The sequence below is a fragment of the Camelina sativa genome, chromosome 9 (assembly GCF_030686135.1).
Source record: "Camelina sativa cultivar CO46 ecotype springtype chromosome 9, ASM3068613v1".
NCBI lineage: Eukaryota > Viridiplantae > Streptophyta > Magnoliopsida > Brassicales > Brassicaceae > Camelina > Camelina sativa.
In genome coordinates, this window is record NC_141888.1 from 17,656,645 (window position 1) to 17,674,306 (window position 17,662).

At 40.9% G+C, this 17,662-nt stretch overlaps 1 non-coding gene across 1 annotated transcript; it reads left to right on the forward strand.

The window, feature by feature from the left end:
- The first annotated feature begins 10,654 nt into the window (after positions 1-10,654).
- LOC147938242 (small nucleolar RNA R71) lies at positions 10,655-10,761 on the forward strand. Its single transcript, XR_015567487.1, has one exon. It is a non-coding gene; the product is annotated as a small nucleolar RNA R71 (small nucleolar RNA).
- Positions 10,762-17,662: the final 6,901 nt, after the last annotated feature.

Genomic DNA, 17,662 nt, shown 5'->3' on the forward strand with positions numbered 1-17,662 from the left:
GACTACTATGCCGATCGATTCCTCTCTGGTTGGGAATCAAACGGTGTGATGTTTTCCACAAAACCGAACCGGTGTTTTGTGTCTTCCGGTTCTGTAAGGTTGGGAGTTACGAAGGTATGTCAGAGTAAATAGATATGTTGGAAGCAAGTACATGTTAATTGGCAAGGCACTCAATTTGGTAAATGTGTGTAGGTGTACCCTGTCTTGTACCGACCGAAGCCTCTTCTAGAATCTTCATAGAAGAAGATTTCGATGGACTTGAACATCACAAGCATCTGTAAGTTGATATGTTTTTATAATTGTTATGAAAGCGTATGTGTTCATATTGTTCAAAGGCTCAGATGTACATTTTTTTTTTTGACTTATAGAAGTGAGATTGCGGCTCGTTACCACATTAAACATGTGATGGGACACGATGGGGAGAGGATAGAGACACAAAATGAAACAATTGCAGAGGAAGGTGAAAGCTCCGGAACTCATACAGAAACAATGCGGAAAATCGTCAGACTATCCGGGGAATGAACAATAAAAAATGTCAAATAAAGTAACCAAATGTGGTTTTCTATTTCACATATTGTATGAATGTAATACGATTTCCCCTAGGATTGGACTCTGTTGAAGGCTGATAACCGAGTGACAGGTGATGTGGATGGAATGTGATGATGAACGGATGGTTTTGGGTGATGATGTGTGAAGATCGAAGGAAGAAAACAATGGTTTGATGGAGATAGATGTTTAGGTGGTTGTATGGAACGAAACAAGTGAAGAGTTTCTATGTCACAAAGTGTTTAGAAACCCAGAATTCAAGAACGCATTCAAGAAATCAAATTGAGGAAGAAAGATCAACAATTCATGTCAGAACATCATTCTTCGCTAAAGAACAAAGGAGGCGTGGCTGTGGGTTTTATAATTAACCCTAGGCTCGATACTCCAAACAGCAGGAAGTTAAAAATAAAACAACAAAACGTTTTAAGGAAATAAGAAAACAGCAAAACGTCTAAGTGACCTGTAGTAGTACAGAAGTCACTTGAACTAGTACAGAAGTACATTATTCCCCATTGGTAATGACTTCTAGATAACTCGACGTAGTGATCCATTTGCCTCATTAAAAACCATGCTGAGAAAACCCATTGGGACAAAACTCAGCTATGGGAAAAATAGTACAAACTTCTCACCTAAGTTACCTAGTCATCATTACCGGGTGAAGTCTTCAGGTTGGATATGTTGAAGACTTGGATCCTTGGTAGGTTGAATGACCCGTCACTATGAGTGCATGAGCTTCCTTGGCCCTCTCCTTAGCTCTTGAACGAGTGATCCTTCCCACCACCTCCGGTTGCTCTGCCGCCTCTGGCTCCTTGCTTACCACGATCATATCATCCTCCCCCTCTTCAAAAGGATTTGTCCTCAAATCGGAATCTGCATAGTAAGAGAGCAAGTCATAAACATTGACTGTTGATGATATGGTATACTTACCTTGAAGATCAGTCTGATATGCGTTGTCATTGATCCTCCTTATGACTTCCCTGAAAAACAAGTTAGCTACAATAACAGCATCATCCGTCTTGTGACTTGCAATGAAGTGAGCCAACTTGCTAAACCTGTCAACCACAACCAAAATAGAATCTCTACCATTTCTGGTTCGAGGTAAGCCAAGAACAAAATGCATTAACATTTGAGTCCAAGGTCGAGAAGGATTCGGTAGAGGAGTGTATAAGCCGTGAGGCTGTACCTTACCCTTTGCCATTTCGCAGATATGGCACCTAGAACAAACCTTCTCAACGTCTTTCTGCATTTGAGGCCAATAGAAGTGTTCTTGCAGTCCAAGTAGAGTCTTTGACACTCCGAAATGTTCAGCTAGTCCTCCTCCATGAGCTTCTCTGATCAGCATCTCTCTCATGGATCCTCTTGGTATGCACAATCTATCATTAAAGAACAGATACCCATCCTGCCTATAGTAGTTTTCAAAAGCAAACTTATGGCATTTGCCATAGCTCTCAGCAAAGTCGATGTCAGTCTCATAAAATCCTACTAGATTAGAAGGCAAAGTAGAAATGAGAGTATATCTCCTGGATAATGCATCTGTGACTACATTATCCTTACCTGCATTTGGACTGAGGTTCTCTTTAATGTGTCCCTTGCTCATCAGCTCTTCTACTTGCTTCTGAAGCTCTTTAGTTTCTACTGGATTGGTTCTGTGAGCTGGTTTGTTCGATAGAGCTGAACCTGGTACCAATTCGATCTGATGCTTTATCCCACATAGTGGCGGCAAACCTGGAGATATCTCTGCTGGAAACTCATCCTTGTACTCCTCTATAACCTCTATGATCTCGCGTGGAAGCCTGAAACTAGTCTTTTATTGGTGGTGAATGATGATGATGATGCAATGGTGAGATATGAATGGAATGATGGATGGGTGTTTCAATTCCCCTTATGCTATTGCAGTACAAGAGGTATCAATCCTAAATGAGTGTTTGTGAACAGTTAAGATATGCATATGAATCTAAGTTAAGACAAATGTAAAGATTGTTTGTCACTAACAATCCTAAGATGAAAATGTAAAATGCAGAAAGTAAACTACTAGAACTAAGAACTAAATGCAAATGAAACAGGATGATTATAACAGTAATGATGCAGGAACAGAAATAGAAACTTCTACTAATGAACTAATGAGAGACTAGTAATGAACAGGACACTAAGTAAATGCAACAGAAATGCAACTAGAATGAAACAGGAATGAAACAAGGCAATCACAAATCATGAAACACAAAGTTCTGGGGATTAACTCGAGCAACACTCGACCGAGTGTAGGTCGAGTGAGTGGTCGAGCTAGACAAATTCGGAAAAACAGAGCAATGCAATAAAAACAGAGTAATACTAAACCAAATCAAACTACAAGCAAGCAACAGGATTAAGACTGTAAATTCAATAAACAAAGAGGGTCCTGAGGATGGATTCATGGGATGAACTAATCATTGTGGTTATCTAACTTGGTCAACAAACCTCAAGCAAACTTTGAGCTAACCTCTAGATATATAAATCTAAGACAAGTTTCTCCCACTCTCATGGTCAAGAAACAATCAAACCTATGCAATTCTAGACTTGTTCTCACACAGTAAAGAATCTACACAAGCAGGCATTAAGCAATACATCTCAAACCAAACAAGACTTCTAATCTCTTAGCAAGCCTAATGGTAAGCTCTAGATCTAGCCTTATCTATGCTTCCTAAATATTGGTGTGATGCTAAGAGGCTTGAAATCAGACTCTACCCTCTCAGATATAGAATCAGCATTAAGATCATCTACCCTAGAAGAGATCTACAACAATCAAGCTTGACCAAATCACACAACCACAAGATCAATCCATCCTAACCCATCCTCAAGATCCTAAGCAAACTACTCACAACAATACATGATGAACAAAGTCAAAAACCCAGAAAATATTGAAACTTGCATTATTAGAAAGATTAAACAAAGATCTTCAATATTGATGAAAGGATGAAACTCAAATTCTCAATATCTTGAAAGTTATAGAACCAATAAAATATAAGAATCTAGTCTTCTCTCTTAAGGAAGTACAAGATCTTAAAAATAAAAATGCAAAAGGAATAAAGCTAAAAAAGGTAAAAACTAGGTTTAGGGAATATCTAAAAAGTTCCACTCTTTGGTGGCTGCAGGTACAAGGCCTTATATAGGTGAGGAGGTGGAAGCCCTAAAAATAGAAAAAGTCAAAGTAGTCAACGGCTCGGTCAACTCGACCAGTGCTCGGTCGAGTCCATGGTCGAGCTGGCTTCTCTCGTGCACACTCCACTCGGTCGAGTCCATCTACCCACTCGGTCGAGTGCTTGGTCGAGCTGGACTCTGGAGCTTGGTTCTTCAGCCTTAACTCTCTTGCTTTCCTCCTCATGATTGCTTCACATCTCCTCAGCATTGCATCCATGCCCCTTAAGCTCCAAAATCACCTGTTTATGCATGAAAAGATGCAAATGCAATGCAACTAAACTCTAATGCAGGATTTGGCCTAAAGCTACACAATAATGATGAAAATGGCTAGCAAAAGATGCAAAAGATGTGAATAAACTAAGGGAAAACATGGTAAAATATATAAACATCAAAACCCCCAAACTTAGTCTTTGCTTGCCCTCAAGCAAATAAACAAGACATAAGAAGGAAAGTGAGGTTTGAAAGTAGGATCTCTGCTCCTAAAGCTTGCAAATAGACCATCTAGAATCAATGTCCAAGTTACTAATACTATGATGCAAGTTGAATGAGCTGGAATTAAAGACTTTAGACAAGCATTTCACAACCTTTATTGATTTGAGCCTAAGACATCCACATGCATTCAAATTAACCATTTCCTTTAACATCATTAAACAAGAACATGAATCAATTCTATGCAATGCTTAAACTCATTTGGCTTGGTAATAAAGGGTTTTGAGACAAAGATGGTCTCTTTTTAGCGTAGGGCTTGTCAATATCAAGGTTCTCTCATGAAAATGGATTGAGCTTTAGAAGAATGCTAAAGGTAAGAACACCTAGACACATACAAGAATAAAACCTTGTTTACCCAAAGGCACCCAAAGTGTTTATCCTAGCAATCTAAACCCAAATGATCCTAGTGCTACCCTTTATTTCTTCTTTTCTCTTTAACCCTTTTCTCTTTTGGTTTTCAAGTCTTAGGAGATGTTTTCTTGATCTTTCTAGTGGGATGGGGGATTCTTACTTATTTGCTATGGTTCTCTTTTCTTCTTATTCTTGAGACATATAAGCATTTAAGCTTTTCTTTTCTTTCTTTTCTTTCTTTTCTTTTCATAACTAGAACCATCTTAAACAACACTTTTCTTGCCATCCTTTCACTAGACTTTGCTTAAACACAACCTCCTCTTAAAGACTCTACCCTTTTTCTTTCTCTTTTTCCACTTTCCTTTTCTTTTCTTTATCTAATCAGCCAAGTCCCAAACCCAACAAGTGAACCACCTAGTCCTATCTAGTTTGGAAATTGCAAACTAGAACTACACAAGGTTTTACTCTTGTCAGTTCAAACCTAACACTTTCTACCAAGCTCAATCCCAAAAATAGGCCTCACACACACAAGAATAAACATGGCTTGAAAGAAGGTTTGGTTGGGGGTAGGGAAACTGATTTAAAAGTGAAATCAGCTACTTGGATCAACAAGAGTGGCAAAAAGAGAAAGATGATCCAAATATGTATATGGTATCCATGAGTTTAAAGCAATGCATATATTGATAATTAACAGTCAATATTAGGTTCTTATAGATAGGAAATGGCATCAAATCATAACATGCTTCAATTTAGACCAAATGCAATGCAGGAATTCAAGGCTTGGTTCAATCTTATGCTTCTAACTACTCAATTAGCATCAAAGTACTATTAACTTGGGCATTGATCCTAATCTAGTGAATTAAGCAAGCTAACAAGGAAATACTCATCATAGATCCCTAATGCAAATATTATGCAATCCTACATGAAACATGCTAAACAAGATCCTAATATGCAATGCAAACTACATGAACACTCTTTTTTTATGAAGATTTTTTCAAAAATTTTCAAATTTTTATGGTTTTTCTATGCCTTAGATGCTTATGCAAGTGCTAACATGATTATGCTAAAAATTTGAAATAAGAAAACAAAACACAACATCAAATGCTATCTCAAACCCTCCCCCAAACTTAAATCACACAGTCCATTGTGTGAAAGAAATTTGTTTGAGGATTCAAGATTTAAAACAAAACACAACATATGAAATGCTATGGTATATACAATGGTAAGGTGATAATGTTACCTCAAGGATTGGAGAAGAAGCTGTCCACATCCTCCTGCATACTATCAAAGGTGTAGCTGGGGTCCTGCTGGTGACTGGAGGAAGGTGATTGGGGCAGCTCGACAATGCCAATTGACCGTGACTCGGTCGAGTGCATGACCGAGTGGGGGGGGGGGGGGTCGAGCTAGACCGCGAGTCTCCATATCTTGAGTCTGGTACTGCTGGTACTGATGGTATAGTGCTGGATCCATAAAGTATTGGGGTGGGATGGGAGAGTAACCTGGATAGCCTGGATAAGCAGCTGGAGGTGGGAAGCCAAATGGTGGTCTAGGCTGGAACTCGGTCGAGTGGCTCCAAGGTGCTCGGTCGAGTGGGTGCTCGAGTGACCCGGTCGAGTGCCTCGAAAACTGTTGTTCTCGGGTACTTGAGCTCCTCTTCCTCTGATTTGGCTCATACATTGAAGCCCTAGCTGGTTCCACAGGGTTTGCAACTCTTGAAAGTGCTCTAGTTGAGCCACTCCTCCTCAAAGGGCTTGATGGAGTTGGTGAAGAGTTTCCACTCTTCAAGTCAGCAACTTCCTTCTTCAGGCCTCTAATGGACTTAGCCATGTTGGTCACCTTCTTCTTGAGCTTGTCAAACCTCTTCCCATGCCATTTGTTCTACTTTTGCAGCAATGTCAACCTCTTGCTATGCTCTCTCACTCCTCTACTATCCCTTGGATTGGGCTCATAGTCCTCAAAGTAGAACTGCTCCTCTCCATCACCCATCTCTACATCTCCAGCTGCATCAACTCTAGGCTGTGCTACTCCATCAAATAAATACTCATCAGCTGGCCAAAAATCAATGTTGGCTCCTTCTTGAATGGTAGTGAGCTCTTTGTTTTGTAGGACCACTTGTTTCTTCCCAACTGTTGGCAGCTCAAAGTTAAAGATATGGTTTCCTTAATGCATCTCCTTGGCTAGGATGAGTGTAGAGGTTAGGTAGCTGGAATCAATCCATCTTGGTGAGACCCCTTCTCCTCTAAGTAGAATGTTAGCAGCTTGAAGAATTGGAGTAATGATGCCTCCAATGGTAAGTGCTCCTCTTGAACCCTTGTTCTCAAGCTTCCCTACCCAACTTCTCAAATATATCATATGGTCTATCAGCACCATTGCAAGATCAGTCTCCACAGTGCTACCAAGGATGATGGTTTCATTCCTTGCTTGAAGAAGAACTCCATTGAGAGCCAAGTCAATCATCTTTAGCTCTCCCTCATTGATGTTTCCAGTTTCCTTCCTAGCAAAGAAGGTGTTGGCAAGAGCTTTGTGGTAGTACCTCAAGACTGGGCTCCTAATCCTTGAGCTCTTGGAGTTGGAGGATGAGTAGAGCTTGTTGTCTCCAATGGTTTCCCACACAGCATACAGTTCTTCTCTTGGAACCATCAAGCTCCTATTGCTCCCAACCTCAAAACCAAACACATCAGCCAGCTTCTTCATTGAGAGCTCATGCTTCTTCCCTTTGATTGTGAAAGAAATGTGACCAGCTCCTACTACAGCATCCTTCCTCACATATGTGTGCAGCTTGACAGTGGCTAGGAACTCACAGCTTTCCTCTATATAGCCCTCCATACAAAGCCCCATGAACTTGGTAAGGCTGCTCTTCTCAAAGAGACACTCCACATCTTCATCAATGGCAAGCTTCTCCATGGTCTCCTTATGTGGATATCTGGTTCCCAAGAACTCCATCCTCATGCAAGCATCATAAAGCTGCTTCTTTGACAATCCACAAGACTCAGCTTCTCCATCATCCATCAGTTCTTCTTCCTCACTTTCTTCTTCCTCACTCTCACTTTCACTCTCCTCTTGTTCAACCTCAATAGCTGGCCTCTTTCCTTTGGCCCTTGCTCTCCTCATAAACTCACTGAGTGTTGGCTCCCTTTCCTCCTCTGATTCAGTTCTCTCAGGATCTTCCTCAACAGCTGGGTTTCTGGAACTCGCAAGCTGGCTCGGTCGGTCACTCGGACGGCCACTCGGTCGAGTGCATGCTCGAGTGGGACGTCGAGTGGACCTTCCAGCATCCTCTCTTGACTCTAAATCAACATCATGACGACCCTTAGAGCTCGCAGCTGCTTGCTTGGACTTCTTAGTGATCTTGGAAGACATTTTTGAACAAAAACTGAGAGGAATAAACTCAAAGTTTAAAGTTAATAGGTTAGTGACCCAAAAACTAGAAAGAACTAAGCTTTGAGCAAAAGATGAACTTGAGAGAGACTTTAAAGCTTGAATTTAGATATTTTGAGCAAATGAGAGAGTGTGAGAGGTATGATCTCGTGCTAGGAGTATATAAAGAAGCTAAGGGGACAAGGAGACAAGGGTGGAGCGTCCATACCATTAAAAATTGAAATGGGAATCTTTGACCTGCTTTTTGGCTACCACTCGACCCCACACTCGACCAGCACGTGGTCGAGCTCCTTGACCAATTTTGAAAATTCAAAATTTTTCTTCCTTTTCACCCTCCACTCGATCGTTCTAGAAGCTTTGGAAACCAAATGGGCCTTAATCCTTACCCAGCTCGATTGAGTACCTCTCGTGGCCTGGTCGAGTGGGCTTGTGAACCTCCTTGCCCAAGTCCAAATCTCTTCTTACCCAACTACATTCTTAATAAAAAGCCTGTCCAACAAAAACATAAAAGAAAACACATCAAAATTACTAAGAAATTAAAGCATATTTACAATGGATACCTAGGGACTTCCTCCCTAGTGAGCTTGTTTAAAGTCACTAAGCTTGACTTTGATTTCCTTCTTAGACTTGGTCTAGATACCAAGGAGGTGATGAAATCCTCCCTGGAACCTCTTGGTCACTGTGAAGTTGATCCTTGCTCACCTCACCCTTAGCACACAAACCATATTTCTTCTTGATTTTGAGCCTTGGTCTTGCTTTCCTCAAAGACCTCTTGTTCAGCTTTACTTGAAGATCCTCAACCATACTAGTCAACTCTTGAACTGACCTCTTAAGCTTTTCCACAGAATCCTCTTGAAGTGGGAGCTCAGCTTTTGGAGTTGCCTTATCACTTAACCCTTCTTGACCACCTTTGTCCTTGATAGTAAAAAGCTGGTCATCAATGGTGGGAAGGTTGGTTGGATTGTAGATATTGAACTTCATAACTGTATCTTCAGCAATGTTCAAGGTCACAAGACCTTCCTTGACATCAATAACTGCTCCAACAGTAGCTAAGAATGGCCTCCCTAGTAAGATTGGATCTTCAGGCTCCTTGTCCATCTCTATCACCACAAAGTCAGTATGAACCCTTGCCTTCCCTATCTTGAGTGGGACATTCTCCAACCTTCCAACTACCTCTCTATTTGTCCCATCAGCTAGGCACACATGGAGTTTAATACATTTGAAGTCAGTTCTCCCAAGCTTTTGAGCTATGGAATATGGCATGACACTTGTTGAAGCTCCCAAATCACAAAGGCATTGATTGTAGTGGAGGTAACTGATTGTGCAAGGCAAGTAGAATGGCCCTGGATCCTTAAGCTTTATTGGAATGATCACTCCTCCAAGGTTCTCAAGATCCTTCTCATCTTGAGCTTCAGCCTTCTTCTTTGACAAGTCAAGCAAGAAATTTTTATAGAGAGGATATGGTTCATACTGTTCCAAGGCAGGTCCTCTCTCCTCTTCCTGGTAAGCAATGGTGATTTCTTGTATAGCCAACACTTCTTCTTTTTTCTCAACCACAGCTTCTTCCTTCAAAACCCTTTCTTCCTCTTGTTGCTTAGCCAACATTGCCTTTTTCTCAATGATTTCCCTTAATTCCTTAATTTTCTGTGCTTTGAAACGCCCAGGAAAAGGTAGTGGAGGCTTGTAGGCAGGAGGAATGTACTTGGCAGGTTTGTCAGCCTCGGACTGTCCAGCTCGATCGACCACTCGAGCATGCACTCGGTCGAGTGGCTGCTCGAGTCCATGGTCGAGCTCAGGTGCGAGCTCCAATTGCTTGTTACAAACATCACTTGGGGCTTCAGTAACTAATGAATTCCCCCAAACTTGAACTGCACTGTCCTCAGTGGCTTCTTCCTCATGAACTTGAATGGCTTTGGCTGTGAACTCCCTTAGATTTTGGACAGCTTTTCCAGGGAGTTGGTTGGGTTTTGGAGCTGAAGAAGAGGCTATGTTACTCTCCATGTACTTAACACTGGAATTTAGACCCTCAAACTTCATATTCAGATCATTGTATTGAGATGTGAGACTTTGGTTTAGCTCAGCAAACTGTTTGGCTTCCTCTATCTTCCCTCGTGTTTGACCAATCAACAGCTGTTGTACCATGGCTCTAAGGTCTTGTTCCTGGCCTTGGTTAGTCTGAAACCCTGGTGGGGGATACAACTGGGGCTGGAACACCTGTTGCTGTTGTTTGGGGACATAGTTTTGGTGCTGTTGAGGCTGTTGAGGAGGGTAGACTTGATCTTGTGGGTTGGCCACATTTGTGCTCCTATAGGACAGATTATTGTTCCTAAACCCTCCTTGGTTATAACCCTTGAAGCCTCCTTGGTTTTGCATATAGCATAACTCAGCAAACTCATTCTCCCCCTCTTGAACTGGAAGCTCCTCTTCACTAACAAAGTGAATAGACTTTTGCTGACTTAGCAAGATCCTATCAAGCTTTTCATTCACCATTTTCAGATCCTTCTTGTACTTGTCTTCTTGATCAGTTGAGGATGACCTTATGGTTCTGTCATAGTCCTCATTGTAGTTCCCATCAGACTGTGCAAGGTTCTCCACTAACTCCCAGCCTTCTTCCACATTCTTATTGAGGAAGTTTCCATTAGAGGCTGTGTCAAGAAGCATTTTGAACTTGGGAAGCACTCCTCTATACAATGTGCTCAACAAAGACTCCACACTGAAACCATGGTGAGGACACTGAGTTTGGTACCCTTTAAACCTCTCCCAAGCTTCACAAAAGCTTTCATTACTCCTTTGAGCAAATCCAGAGATCTCATTCCTTAGTCTTGCTGTCCTAGCATTGGAGAAAAACTTGGCCAAAAAAGCCTTCTTGCAGGCATCCCAAGTGGTGATTGCACCAGTAGGGAGAGTCTTTTCCCATAAATGAGCCTTGTCCCCAAGTGAGAAAGGGAACAACCTCAGCTTGAAACCATCTTCACTTACTCCATTGATCTTGGTAAGACCACAGATTCTATCAAACTCATCAAGATGATCTAGTGGATCCTTCATAGGCAATCCATGGAATTTATTTGCCTGAATCATTGAAATCAATCCACTCTTGATCTCAAAGTTGTTGTTGGCAACAATTGGTGGCACAATGCCAGCTCTTTGGTTGTGAGTGTTGGGTGCATCTCCAGCACCAATGTTCCTTGGTCTCTGAACCTGATCCTGTTGATCCATAGCTACTATAACCTCTTGTTGGTGCTGAACAACTCTCCTTTGCTTAGCTCCTAAACTCTTGGTCTTTTTGTTGATGTTGTCAATAGGCCTAAGAAGATTGTCCTTTCCTTTAGACCTTGTGTGCATTAACAGACACAAACGATTTTTGCTAGGCAAGCGACTGAGCACAGGCTCAAGTAGGAGGTCAAGTCGATTGGAAAATGATGGTTATAGAGATCCGGCTTCTGGCTCGAGCAGGTGCTCGATCACGACTCGGTCGAGTGGTGGTCGAGTGACTGGTCGAATGGTACCTCAAATGGAACTTCAACCCAGAAACAGAAGATTCAAGCACATCAACCTCACAAGTGTATAAACGAACTTAATCTTAGACTAATATGAATCCTAAATGTCACAAAACACACTCAAATGGGCAACGGCGCCAAATTGAAGCTAGTCTTTTATTGGTGGTGAATGATGATGATGATGCAATGGTGAGATATGAATGGAATGATGGATGGGTGTTTCAATTCCCCTTATGCTATTGCAGTACAAGAGGTATCAATCCTAAATGAGTGTTTGTGAACAGTTAAGATATGCATATGAATCTAAGTTAAGACAAATGTAAAGATTGTTTGTCACTAACAATCCTAAGATGAAAATGTAAAATGCAGAAAGTAAACTACTAGAACTAAGAACTAAATGCAAATGAAACAGGATGATTATAACAGTAATGATGCAGGAACAGAAATAGAAACTTCTACTAATGAACTAATGAGAGACTAGTAATGAACAGGACACTAAGTAAATGCAACAGAAATGCAACTAGAATGAAACAGGAATGAAACAAGGCAATCACAAATCATGAAACACAAAGTTCTGGGGATGAACTCGAGCAGCACTCGACCGAGTATAGGTCGAGTGAGTGGTCGAGCTATACAAATTCGGAAAAACAGAGCAATGCAATAAAAACAGAGTAATGCTAAACCAAATCAAACTACAAGCAAGCAACAGGATTAAGACTGTAAATTCAATAAGCAAAGAGGGTCCTGAGGATGGATTCATGGGATGAACTAATCATTGTGGTTATCTAACTTGGTCAACAAACCTTAAGCAAACTTTGAGCTAACCTCTAGATATATAAATTTAAGACAAGTTTCTCCCACTCTCATGGTCAAGAAACAATCAAACCTATGCAATTCTAGACTTGTTCTCACACAGTAAAGAATCTACACAAGCAGGCATTAAGCAATACATCTCAAACCAAACAAGACTTCTAATCTCTTAGCAAGCCTAATAGTAAGCTCTAGATCTAGCCTTATTTATGCTTCCTAAACATTGGTGTGATGCTAAGAAGCTTGAAATCAGACTCTACCCTCTCAGATATAGAATCAGCATTAAGATCATCTACCCTAGAAGAGATCTACAACAATCAAGCTTGACCAAATCACACAACCACAAGATCAATCCATCCTAACCCATCCTCAAGATCCTAAGCAAACTACTCACAACAATACATGATGAACAAAGTCAAAAACCCAGAAAATATTGAAACTTGCATTATTAGAAAGATTAAACAAAGATCTTCAATATTGATGAAAGGATGAAACTCAAATTCTCAATATCTTGAAAGTTATAGAACCAACAAAATATAAGAATCTAGTCTTCTCGCTTAAGGAAGTACAAGATCTTAAAAATAAAAATGCAAAAGGAATAAAGCTAAAAAAGGTAAAAACTAGGTTTAGGGAATATCTAAAAAGTTCCACTCTTTGGTGGCTGCAGGTACAAGGCCTTATATAGGTGAGGAGGTGGAAGCCCTAAAAATAGAAAAAGTCAAAGTAGTCAACGGCTCGGTCAACTCGACCAGTGCTCGGTCGAGTCCATGGTCGAGCTGGCTTCTCTCGTGCACACTCCACTCGGTCGAGTCCATCTACCCACTCGGTCGAGTGCTTGGTCGAGCTGGACTCTGGAGCTTGGTTCTTCAGCCTTAACTCTCTTGCTTTCCTCCTCATGATTGCTTCACATCTCCTCAGCATTGCATCCATGCCCCTTAAGCTCCAAAATCACCTGTTTATGCATGAAAAGATGCAAATGCAATGCAACTAAACTCTAATGCATGATTTGGCCTAAAGCTACACAATAATGATGAAAATGGCTAGCAAAAGATGCAGAAGATGTGAATAAACTAAGGGAAAACATGGTAAAATATATGAACATCAAAGCCCTTCTGCTGGCTTAGTGCTGGTGAGTGTTTCTTTATACTCAAACAGGAATGTGGTCATCTCTGGATCAAAAAGATTGTTGAACTCGTTTTGGTTGATGTACAGGCTGTGAGACACGTTCTCTGTATCCTTGCGGTTCATGTGAAGCTGGTCCTTGTAGATTTCGCTGGGTGTAAGTGGTAGAAGAGTGACCTTGCGTCCTTTGAACTCAAATGACTGCTTGTTGGTGTAGCCATCTTGAAACACTCTTCTGTCGAACTGCCATGGTCTTCCCAAAAGGATATGACTTGACTTCATTGGAATGACATCACAAAGTAGCTCATCCTCATACTTCCCAATCGCTAGTTTCACCATCACCTGCTGCGTGACTGTCAAAGCTCCTTTGTTGTTCAACCATTGTAGCTGATAAGGCCTTGGATGTGAAGTGGTTTTGAGATTAAGCTTCTGTACCATCTCTTCACTAGCTGCATTAGTACAGCTACCACCATCTACGATCAAGGTGCAGACCTTGTCTTGAACCATACACCTGGTGTGAAATAGGTTCTCATGCTGACCTCTATCATCTGGATGCATCTGAACACTTAAAGCTCTGTGTGCTACTAACATCTCTCCCATGACTGCGGATTCTCCTTCTTCATCTAGTTCAGGCTCTGGTTCACTTTCTGAACTGTCTACTGGCACAATCTCTCCTCCTTCTTGAAGAAGAAACATCTTCTTGTTAGAACAGTCTCTGCAGTAATGTCCCATTCCTTGGCATTTGAAACACCTAATATGACTTGTAGAGGTGCTACTCTTGGGCTTGTAATCGATCTTAACCTCCTCTTTGACTGTGGTTGTCACGAGTTTACTGTCCTTGGTGAAGGCGGGTTTGCTGAGCTCTCTCGGATTGGACATGTTAGGCGTAAACGTAGACCTCACTCCCTTTCTCTTGATCTGCGATTCAATCAACTCTGCCTTATGTACCATTTCTTGCACATCTTCATAGTTCTGCAGCTCTATCTTGTCTTGAATCTCTCTGTTCAATCCTCCAAGAAACCTAGACATAACCATGTCTTCACTTTCTCTTAAATCAGCCCTGATCATAAGCGTTTCCAGCTCTTGATAGTAGTCTCTAACAGACTTAGTACCTTGAATGAGATGCCTAAGCTTGTTGAGAATCTCTCTCTGGTAGTGTGCAGGCACAAACTTCTTTCTCATCTACGTGACTAACTGTTCCCATGTAGTGATAGCAGGCTCTCTCTATCGATTTCTAGTAAGTCCCAACTGCTCCCACCACAACAAAGAATAGCCATTGAATTCGGATATGGCTATCTTCACCTTGTTCAACTCAAAAGTACCTTGAATCTGAAAGTTGGATTCCATCTTCCTTTCCCAGTCTAGATAAGTTTCTGGATCATTGGTTCCATGGAAAGAAGGATACTGAATCTTGAGATGTTTCAGCTGCTGCCTCAAAGGATCATATTCCCTACCAAGATCTCTGTTTCGGTTTCTCCTCATTGTTTCTTGACTATGATCTGAAACTTCTTCTTCTTCAGAATAATCTCTCTCTGAATCAAGGTATATCCGATGCCCAGCTACTTGTTCAGCTCGTCATGGGCGTGTGTGATCTCTGCCAGTTCTGCGATGATCTCTTTCTGTACCTTGAGTGCTTCTCCTCTGATTGAAACAAGTCTCTCTCCCCCCAGTAAGTGTATTAACTGTTCTGATCCGTGTGTGCTTGGAGGAAGCTCCCACGTGTGCCTTTCCTTTAGCTAAGCGGAGAGCTTCATTCGGACTAGGCGGGTCTGAAGAACTCTATTCTGAAGCACTAGATGCGTGAGCTATGTCCTTGAACTGTTTCTCAAACATGTTACTGAGCTGCTCCATCTGTTGCTGAAACTGAGTAGACATTGTTTTGTTTGCTTCAGTTATCTGCTTAGACATGGCTTGGTTCAAAGCTTCCATAGCCTCTGGAGAAAGCTCCATTGTACCTGCAAATTAAAGAAGAAACTTGCAGTAAGTTGTTGCTTGAATGAGAAAACGAAAATAAACTATAAGATTCGGAATCCTAAACACAAATGAACAACAAGGAAAATTTCAAACCCCAAAACTAAGCAAGACTCACACGAATACTAAACACACCACAAATCGAAGACACAAAGAGTTAAACAGCGAACCAAAAATCAAAGAAAACAACACAAAACTAAATCCTAGACTCACAAAATTCGATCTAGACTCTAATGATCAACGAAAACAAAACCCTAAAACTAAACAAACAAATTTTAAGCAACAAAAACGAGATTAGGGTTTTCAGAATCGCTTAGCCTTGGCACAGAGTTGGCTCTGATACCACATAATACGATTTCCCCTAGGATTGGACTCTGTTGAAGGCTGTTAACCGAGTAACAGGTGATGTGGATGGAATGTGATGATGAACGGATGGTTTTGGGTGATGATGTGTGAAGATCGAAGGAAGAAAACAATGGTTTGATGGAGATAGATGTTTAGGTGGTTGTATGGAACGAAACAAGTGAAGAGTTTCTATGTCACAAAGTGTTTAGAAACCCAGAATTCAAGAACGCATTCAAGAAATCAAATTAAGGAAGAAAGATCAACAATTCATGTCACAACATCATTCTTCGCTAAAGAACCAAGGAGGCGTGGCTGTGGGTTTTATAATTAACCCTAGGCTCGATACTCCAAGCAGCAGGAAGTTAAAAATAAAACAACAAAACGTTTTAAGAAAATAAGAAAACAGCAAAACGTCTAAGTGACCTGTAGTAGTACAGAAGTCACTTGAACTAGTACAGAAGTACATTATTCCCCATTGGTAATGACTTCTAGATAACTCGACGTAGTGATCCATTTGCCTCATTAAAAACCATGCTGAGAAACCCCATTGGGACAAAACTCAGCTATGGGAAAAAGAGTACAAACTTCTCACCTAAGTTACCTAGTCATCATTACCAGGTGAAGTCTTCAGGTTGGATATGTTGAAGACTTGGATCCTTGGTAGGTTGAATGACCCGTCACTATGAGTGCATGATCTTCCTTGGCCCTCTCCTTAGCTCTTGAACAAGTGATCCTTCCCACCACCTCCGGTTGCTCTGCCGCCTCTGGCTCCTTGCTTGCCATGATCATATCAGAATGCTTGTACTATCTTTGAATAATTAGGATCATTATTGTTATATTTTATTAGAAGGATAAATAATTACCCACAACTACCTTGATGTATGTTCAGAGTCATGATTTATTGTGTACGTAGTCTACGTACGCAAGCTTAAATAAACGTACATTCAAAACTACAACCTTCTTTGTTTGGTTATTTAACTGTGGTATGATTATTAAAAAAAAAATTGTCGTCTTATATATGTCTGATAAACAGGATAGGACAGCAACGTTAGAAGTGACCTATATATGCCTGATTAGTTGATTAGCTAGTTGGGAATATTTGTTATATGTGGTAGAATATAACACATATATAAATTGTTTTCCCCAAAATTATTACCCTTTGGATTGAAACTCGTTGGGAGGAAGTGATGACAGTTAGGAAAAAAAATCAAGTAAACATAATGATGAGAGCACTATAAATACGACTTTCACATCGACGTTGTCACATCGGTGTACCTACAAATGTCATCTCTAAGCTTAGGGTTAGCTGATGGGTTACAGTCAATATTTAGCTAATTCGAATATAATAAATTTCAATGTCGATGATGGGTGATGGGTGAGTCACAGCCAAAATTGTAATGTGTTCACATTGTATCCAAATTATTTACTGTTTCAACCTTGAGGACACCGCCCTACTATGTTGCATTAACGTGTTTCTCACCAAAGGTTTGAAGTCCACATAGTGATGTGGGGGTGATCATGAAATGTGTCATCGTGATTTACTATGGGGAAACAATTTTACGTTGTAAAATTTTAATTAAAAAAAAAAACAAGACACTTAAAATGACGTCATATAGAAACAAGCATAAATTCCCAGGATTTTCGCCAAACTCCCCAACCACCTCCCACATCGTAGGTTTTATTAGTGGCCAGGCTGTAGTTTCCGTGTATTTGTATCTGCACATATTGCTATTTGTTTACTTAACTGCAAAAATGGCGTCTTCTAGGCGTAACAAGCCTGATCTGCCAGACGAGATCTTGATAAAAATAGCCCGGCATCTCGTAGTTGATGGGTTGTCGTACCTTGCTCCATTATTAAAGGCTGGTCAGCGAGGAGTGGAAACGGTGCTTGCCCCCGAAGTTCTGAAGGTTGCCAACATCTATCACATCTGTTGGCATCCTTCTTCATTCCAAACGACAAGGAAACCAAATGGTGAACG